We start from the raw sequence: 8654 nt of genomic DNA on the forward strand, positions 1-8654 counted from the left end.
GTCTAATGACTCAATCATATAGAAATATAACACTACCAGAATTTTAATATTTATGGACTTTTACTAGAATATTGTATGCATAACTTTTATTTATAATGGAGTATGTTCTTGCTACTTTTACTGCATCTGAAAACTCCTTCCACTACTGCTTTTTTGGACCTGTACATGACTCTGGAGGAAAGAAAATGAACATTATCTCATAGCTCATGTGTACACACTTGATATGAAATGCTGTGTGAAGTACATGTTTGTATATGTGATCATTATCATCCCCATTAATCTCTTTTCTTGTTATTCTCCTGTGTGACTTTAAAGGTTGAATATGTGTCATCACTCTAACAACAAATCACAATAAAATGATCAACAGTTTGACTGTTGTTTACGCACTGTAAAAATCACTGGGCCAAATATAAAATTGACCCATTTTGGGTTAATGTAGCACAGATACAATTCTGGGTTAACTTCATCATGTAACCATGGATTGTTTTGACCCAGTGTTAGTGTTGTTAGTGTTGACCATAAGCTCAAGTTTTACCTTAATTGTTACAAATTTATTTTCAGTTTTACAAAACTATGTTCATATGACATTCATAGGATATATGTAACAATCAGTAACAAATGATGTAAGTTTAAACACTTTAGAGTTTGCAACCATACCATATGTTTAGTTTGGTACACCACCCATAGTACAGAGTAAGGCTAACACAGAATTGCATTTGATACATTTCGTTCCAATGATTTTTAGAGTGTAACTTTAGGGTTAGGCTGCATTTGTTATTCTTAATCCAGCTAAAAAAAAATTACGAGGTAGATTTTAAATCAAAACATGGGATGGATGCATCACTGTGGTACAGGAGGTGATGGTCACACTGTTATAGTCCAGGCTATCCAATTATTCCCAACGGGATCCAGCATTGTGATCAGGGTCCAAAAAAAACAACAGTGATACATTTGAAAACAATACCATGTAGAAAATACCAAAAAGTTTGACTGAGTCACAGCAAACACACCACTTAACGTCACAGGCACAGTATAAATCCTATAGGATTATAAAGACATTGTGGTTTTTGGTTGGGGTAGCTGGGAACAGGAAGTCCAATTATAACCCTGGACATCTTGTGTGAGTCACATCTGTGGTCCCTGTTGACGGGACTTTTGGCTGTGAGTAAATTCTTCACCAGACCCTCGAGGCTATAATGTTATTATTTTGTTTGTTTTCATGCACCCGTGTTGTGGTGATTAGAGCTGTTATGTACTCACATCTGCTTTCTTTTCTCATCAACTGTTTTTATGAGGACAGAAATTACACTATTACTGTAGCTTCATATCAAGGATAGTACAGCAAAGTGTTCCTTAGAGAGGTGTGTTTTGTTGTGAAGGAAAACTCATTATGGCAGCAAATGTTTCATATATATGACAAGAGAGACATCTAGTGGGCAAAATGTTCCTGGGTCCAATAGTGCCAAAGACAGCACTTGAACAGACAGAGGAAAACAGACTAACACAGTTATGTGAATAAAAAGACACAGAAGGTAATCTATTTGATTATTAACCTTATTGTCTGGTTGACATTGACTTTACTTCCTCATTGTCTGGGCTCTCACAGACACCACTGCTGTACTGTATGTGTAAAAATAACAATATCTGCAATTCAACTCCCTTTTTTGTCTCTTTACTGCAACAAGTTTGATGAAGGTGACAAGGTGGCACTGTACTTCATAAGGGCATATATAATGTAACATGGGCTATGCATGAATTAACATATGATGTTTCCATAAAGTCAATTACAGACAAAGAAATACATGTTACACTGATGTTTATTTGAGCACATTTTGAGTCACTATATTGTATTTGAAAATATGTTGAACCTTTTACTTAACCTGATTGAGCCATCTCTACCAATCGATGTAGACACATATTGCAAAAATCCATATATATTATAAAATATTATAGTTTCAGAGGTTTACTGAGCAGAACTATGTACCTTATGTAATTATGTAACTTATTATCATTATTATTAAAATTGAATATATATATATAAAATATTTTAGAAAGCAAAAAGTCACACTTTAAAATATATATACGCTGAAATAATTTTTAAGTGTGACTTTTTGCTTTCTAAAAACATGCTCTATCAAATGGTTCAATTGTCATTTTAAAGTAAAGGTAGTGAGGCTATGCTGATGTTATTAAAATTGACTATTTGTTACTCATTCATTGTTGTTAATATGATACATTTAATGTTTATAATTATAATATATATTTAATTCCAATATATACACAAAAATAATGTTATAAGTGTGTTTTTTTTACTGTCTTTAAACTAATCTACCAAACAGTTTGTTTGTAATTATATGGTAAAGGTGGTGATGATAAGATAATACATTCACAATTACTATAAAATTAAATGTTTTCATTCTTCTTTAAAATAAAACACATGAACAGTCATTGTTGTTCATCATTATTCCATTTTAGATAGATAGATACATAGATAGATAGATAGATGTACACTCACCAACCACTTAATGAGGTTCACCTGTTCAACTGCTTGTTAATGCAGCCAATCACGTGGCAGCAACTCAATGCATTTAGTCATGCAGACATGGTCAAGGTGACCTGCTGAAATTCAAACTGAACATCAGAATTGATTTTCACATACAACCATCTCTAGGGTTTACAGAGGATGGTCAGTAAAAAAAAGAAAATATCCACTGAGCGTCAGTTCTCTGGGCCATAATGTCTTGTTGATGTCAGGGGTCAGAGGAGAATGGCCAGACTGGTTCAAGATGATAGAAAGGCAACAGTAACTCAAATAACGACTCGTTGCAACCAAGGTATTCAGAAGACCATCTCTGAGGAGGAGGTTGCCTCAGCAAGCTCATTTTCTAAACCACTGCCCTGTGAGAATAGGAAAAAAAGAAGAAACTCCTTAAACAGATTCCTTGACGGTGCCAGAGGACACCTCTAACCTTAGTTCACCCTAAGGCCCAAACACAGGCACTGAGAGAATCTGGAATCTATTTTGATATTTTACCACGAAGCAACGTCTCAACTGTTAAGTTGAGGCCTGCATTTAAAAAACTATAGGATCTGTTAAAAAAAAAAAAAAATACAAATAAAACAAATTCCTTTGCTTTTTTTGTCTTAGTGAGACATAAAAGGGTTGCAAATGTTCTAAATCCCTGTCAGACCTCTTATCAACAAACTGTTTTCAAATTTTAATAAGAGAAACTCACTCATCATTTGGTCATTTTGGATTTTATAGGGGTCTTTTTTTATGTGATCAACTTTTTATGAACACCATTTATTCAGTTCAGGTATTTTATGGATATAGAGAAGGTAACAAACAAATGGTGTGAACATTCCCTCCCACTCACAACACACATACTCAAAACCAAAAACACCCGCCCATGTGATGCCTTTACGAACTGGCAAAAAGAGCAGTAAGGATTAGGAATGGCTTTGGTGATGTAGTATTTCCTCTGGGGAGTCCAATATGTCCCACGGCATATGTTGAAATGGATCAACTGATGATTTTGGTTCTTTGAACATTTGAAAATATTACTCCAAACTCTGTTCTCCAACCAATTGGATTTTGGATTGGAGGTCAAATCTTCTTCCCATTTTCTGACTATTGGGAGTTCTCCCACAAGAGATTCTGTTAGACTGGCATAAATCCTAGACACTAGCCCTCTAGAGGGGGAATCAGAGAGCCAACTGATGACTGGGTGTGCCTCCAGACCCTTTGCCCATGGGGCTCCATAACATTTAAGGGCAGAACGTAAACACAGGTTAAGGAAAAAGGACATTTTGGGGATGTTAAAGCAGGATCTTAGGTTCTCAAAGGTGGAGTAATAAAACTTTTCTAACTCCATTGCTTACAAACAAAGGGCTTATTCCAGATAGTGTGTGCATGTTATGCCATAATGGGGTTTAAAGATAACACTTATTGGTATAAAATAAATGCTTCTCCACTGTAGGGATGTTTTTTTTTTTAATTTAACAGTTCATTAATCAAGTTTATGATGTTTTACTGCTCACTTAATTTACTTGTTTTTCAGAGTTGCTTGTATACTCCCTGTTGAAAAACTTTTAAACAGTGAGAATAACTGTTTTTTTCCTTGTGTAAAGTCATTTAATGTATGACTGATAGAGGTGTGGAAAAACGTCTCTTTATGGCCATAAATGCTCCATATATATGACAAGAGAGGCACCTACTGGACAAAATATTTCTGGGACAAATACTATTCAGTGACACAGTGTGAGCAGATCTGGAAAGACAACATGAGAAGGTGTATTTGTTAGATTAGGAGTAGGGGAGACCGGGGTAGCCTGGTATGGCCAGCCTTATGATGTGAGCTCAACATTCTTTTTTGCATCAGTCTGGACTCAGTGCCACCCCGAACACTTTAAGTGGGCGTCCTATAGCCTTGACAGATAAAGTCCTGCAGCCAATCAGCCAGCATATTTTGCCATTTCTCATACAGCAACCAGGCCTCTGGACTGCCAAATACCAGCTGGCAACATCCTTGTTGTACATCTGAAACATTGTTAACACCGATCTGCATGGCCCTGGTCCCCAGCTTTGAAGCCTCTCATTTCTGGTCCTCCATTAGCACTTATAGTGGCGAACTCACAATGAACACTGGATTTGTACTGGGGAATATCTTCTTCATCACCAACAGAGCCGGCTGACAGATCAAGTTCTTGCCAAATTCAGTCAGAAGAAGGACAAAAACATATTTACCTCCAAGAAACGCCACAAGTGCATACTCTTGTTCTTGACTATTTCTGCAATAACTTCACTTATTGCTGTGTTTACTCAACTAACCTCAGTCCTTGTTGCTATGGGAGCTGCCATTAATGTTCTGCAAGTGGCAGTCTACATTTTGCAACATCAATTACAATGCAATCCCCAATTAGCTGCTTACATTGTAGTGCAGATCACTGATTGGCCCCAGTAAATTTTAATTTCCTGATACGAGGCAGGGTGGTACAGTGTCCAGACTGATATAGAGAGTGAAACAGAATGTTGAGCTCACATCATCAGGAAGGTCTTACCAGGCTAAGAATGGGGTTGGCTGGCACACATGTCAGTCCCTGCCATATGTCATAATACTCTAACCAGCAGCAAATGAAAGGTTAAGGTCTCAGTTATAAATAAATGTATTTTAATGTGCACAAGTGTTTTCTTAAACAAGGTGATTTGTGATTTAAGTCCTGTTGTGTATTTGTGCTAACCCATTACAGGGTTGGATGGCACACATTATGTGGTTGGTTGGCATAATGTTAAAATGCTATAGTTATAAAAAATGAAGCAACAGTAGGAACAATTTCAACATCTAAATTAAACAAGAGTCAGAAAACATGAACATTTAATAAAATATCTGACGATTTTTAAAGCCAAACGACATTTTTAGGCCATACATCAATATGATTGTCTAATCACTTTTGCCATTGACCATTCAAAATATTAAGTATTAACTAGCAATAGAAACATTGTTTATTAACTTTTAAAATACTTTTAATCTCTGAAAATGCAGTTACAATAATAACTGGTACAGATTGCTTACATTGACCCAATTTTGTGATAAACCATCACTCCTCATAGACTTTCAAATCTTATATAATCTTATACTTAACTTTTGACACAGTAGAACTGAAATGTTACCCTCACCTAAAAAGTGTGTGACTTTCAGATGTTTAAACATAGTAGATGAGTGAGGGTGATAAAGAAAAAAAGCAAACATTTTGATGTTGCTCTTTTGTTTCTGTGACCTTCAAAGGACTAGAAAGTTGCTGTGTGCCAACCAACCCCGATCTCCCCTACTTTAGAAGAAAATTATTATGAATTTGCAAACTGCACAAACCATTTTGTCTTTGTCTCTGTTTGTTGAAGCCTATCAAGATATACCTACGTTATGCTAAGCTTGTGTCCATTTGTAGCATTGTTTCAGTTTTCTTACTTATCATATAATTTTCTTAATTCTGTCTCATGGGGAAAACAAATTTCAAGGATGACTATTTGTTTTAGACCAAGTATAGAACATGCAATTAAATATGAGTCAAGAAGGAGTGAGTAAACACATCCTGTACTAAAGAAAAGGTTACATTTGCTCTAGTCACAAAATGTAACAGGAAGTGATAGCTGGTTTTGTGCATCCTCTAGTGATAAGGCAGCAGTGAGAAGTGACACAGATGCTGCATATCACAAACTAAAACTTGTGAATCCATGCAGCATATTATTTTGCATTACTGTTTATACATACCTCAAGTATGTTATGTATACTTCTGATTCTCATGAATGTAAAAATATGCTGATTAACTGGTTGGTTTTATAATGTGAGCGGGAAAATTATATAATATAGATGCAGCATGCTATGATATGGTATATTACAGAACTAACATGATAAAGATCCTTAAGCTGTCTCACTTACTGTCCGGTTTATCCTGCCCTGAGCTTTTACCGTAAACCACATACCACGCAACACCCTCAGAAACAGGTCAAGCAGAGTTACACACAAAAGAAAAATGCAAGAGGTTCTCTACTGGTTCCTCAGCTTAGTTCAGTTTACTGGGGAAAGAACAAAAATATTACATTAAAATAAAAATATAAACAAACTGTATTTCCACAGGATAACTCATTAAAGCAGTGGCTCTCAACCTTTTAGCTTCCATGTGCCCGAAATATTCCAGTGCCCCCATAGAGGACATGATAATGTTTCTGTCATCATCATGGACCTGTACTCACACCAGTGCAGATAGCACAGCTAATTGTATCTGAACTCACTGAAAGTGGTTGAGGGTTTGTGAGCAGTCTATTGTAACATCTGTGTACCAATATATGCAATAATTAAGTTTTAATCACACATAAATTATGCATGGACTATGACATATATTCAGAGAATATGAACAGGTGCTATGATTTTGTCCATTCTGAGCTACTGGCGGTGCACCTTGGCTCGCTCCTTGAAGTAGGACCCACTTCCTCTGTCTATATAAAGGGCTTATTCTAAGGTAACAACAGGTTTTGTTGTTCCGCCTATGATAAGATCTTCATATCTATCCTCATATTTATGCACACTTTGTAGAATGTGGTTTTCTTTCCAGTTGAGCAGGAATAATCCCTCCGTAAAGATTCTGATGGTCCAGACAATTATGACACTTTAAACAAGGATGCCCAAACCAAAGGTTTTAGCCTGAAAACTGGAGCAGTCACTAGATACTATCTTACTTCAGAAAACAGAAGTCAGTGTCTGAGGCAACTCAGGGACATGATAGGCAGTGAGTCTGTGCATTGTTTCAGTTATCAAGATCTACAGTAGCCCAGGATAGAGATGAATAGTGATGAATAGGGAAGATGTACCTTTGTATTGTGTCGTGCCAAACCCGAACAGGTTCCCATATGAACCACCTATAGGTATTGTTTAGCACCTTTTGTCTTTGAAGCATGTTGCATGCTAGGACATAATGAAAATAATTGTTAGTTGTAGCCCTATTGGAAACTTTTTTTTTCAATGGTCACAATGTTTCATTTGTTTATTTATTATGCGACATCTGAAGACAAACCTTTTAACATCAGTTTCTTCAGAGGGTCTTGAAGTATTTTTATTTACCACATATTTTACTATGTCTTTTTAAAATTTAATGTATCTTATTTATGGTATTTATCCTTGTTTTTTTTATTTTTATGATTATATGCTTTCATTTAAAGCCATTACTGTTGCAATTCATGTATGAATTGTCATTTCATGTATGAATTGTCATAAATGAAATCAATAGAAAATAAAAAAGATAAATAGAAAATAAATTTTCTATTGATTTCATTTATTTATTTCTTTATTTTCTGCAGATAACATCAAGATTAAAAAGCATTTATACATACATAAAAATATGATCAAATTACTACTTTAAAGGTCCAGTGTGTAGGTTTTAGGGAGAAATATAGGCAGAAATGGAATATAATATTCAATTCATTCTTTATTTCAGACCCAGGGGGATCCATATCACAATAAAAAAAACAACAACTTATAACATTAACCAACTGGTCATATTTTTTATTCCACATCGTGGCTACTCCCCCTGGTATCCTCCCCTGGACGACTTTAGCACTTAGGTCAGTTGCTGATTCACCTGCCCCATGAAAGTCCCTATGAATAGAATTTAGTCCTTCCAGGTCTTGTTTAGCCAGGAACGTCTCCTGGACACCCAAAATGTCACATCTCTCCATCAATTTGTCCACAACGACCCGGCGTGATTTATCAGTTTCACTGTGGCCAACACGCAGCCCACGCGCATTGTAAGACATGACACAGATGTTCATAGAGAGGTTAATTCATATCATAGCAGCTACTATGCAGACTGACTCTCGTGTGGAGCTGCAGGTGTACCATGGCAATTCAGTTCACTCCCCCCCTCATTACCAAAAACCTTGGGACCACGGGCCTCATAATAGCAGCGAACATAAGTCCCGGGAGGGCCAGAGTTTTGGATCGTACATATCAGCAACATTGTTACATTCAGCGGTGATGTGAAATGAGCCGTACCTACAGCGGGCCGACTCGATCTTTCGACACGTCACTGTTTCATTCTCCAATTTCTCAGATAAATAGTCACGTAGCTTGTCTGCATCCAGAGTGGGAGAAAACCTAGTG

The sequence above is a fragment of the Epinephelus fuscoguttatus genome, linkage group LG18 (assembly GCF_011397635.1).
Source record: "Epinephelus fuscoguttatus linkage group LG18, E.fuscoguttatus.final_Chr_v1".
NCBI lineage: Eukaryota > Metazoa > Chordata > Actinopteri > Perciformes > Serranidae > Epinephelus > Epinephelus fuscoguttatus.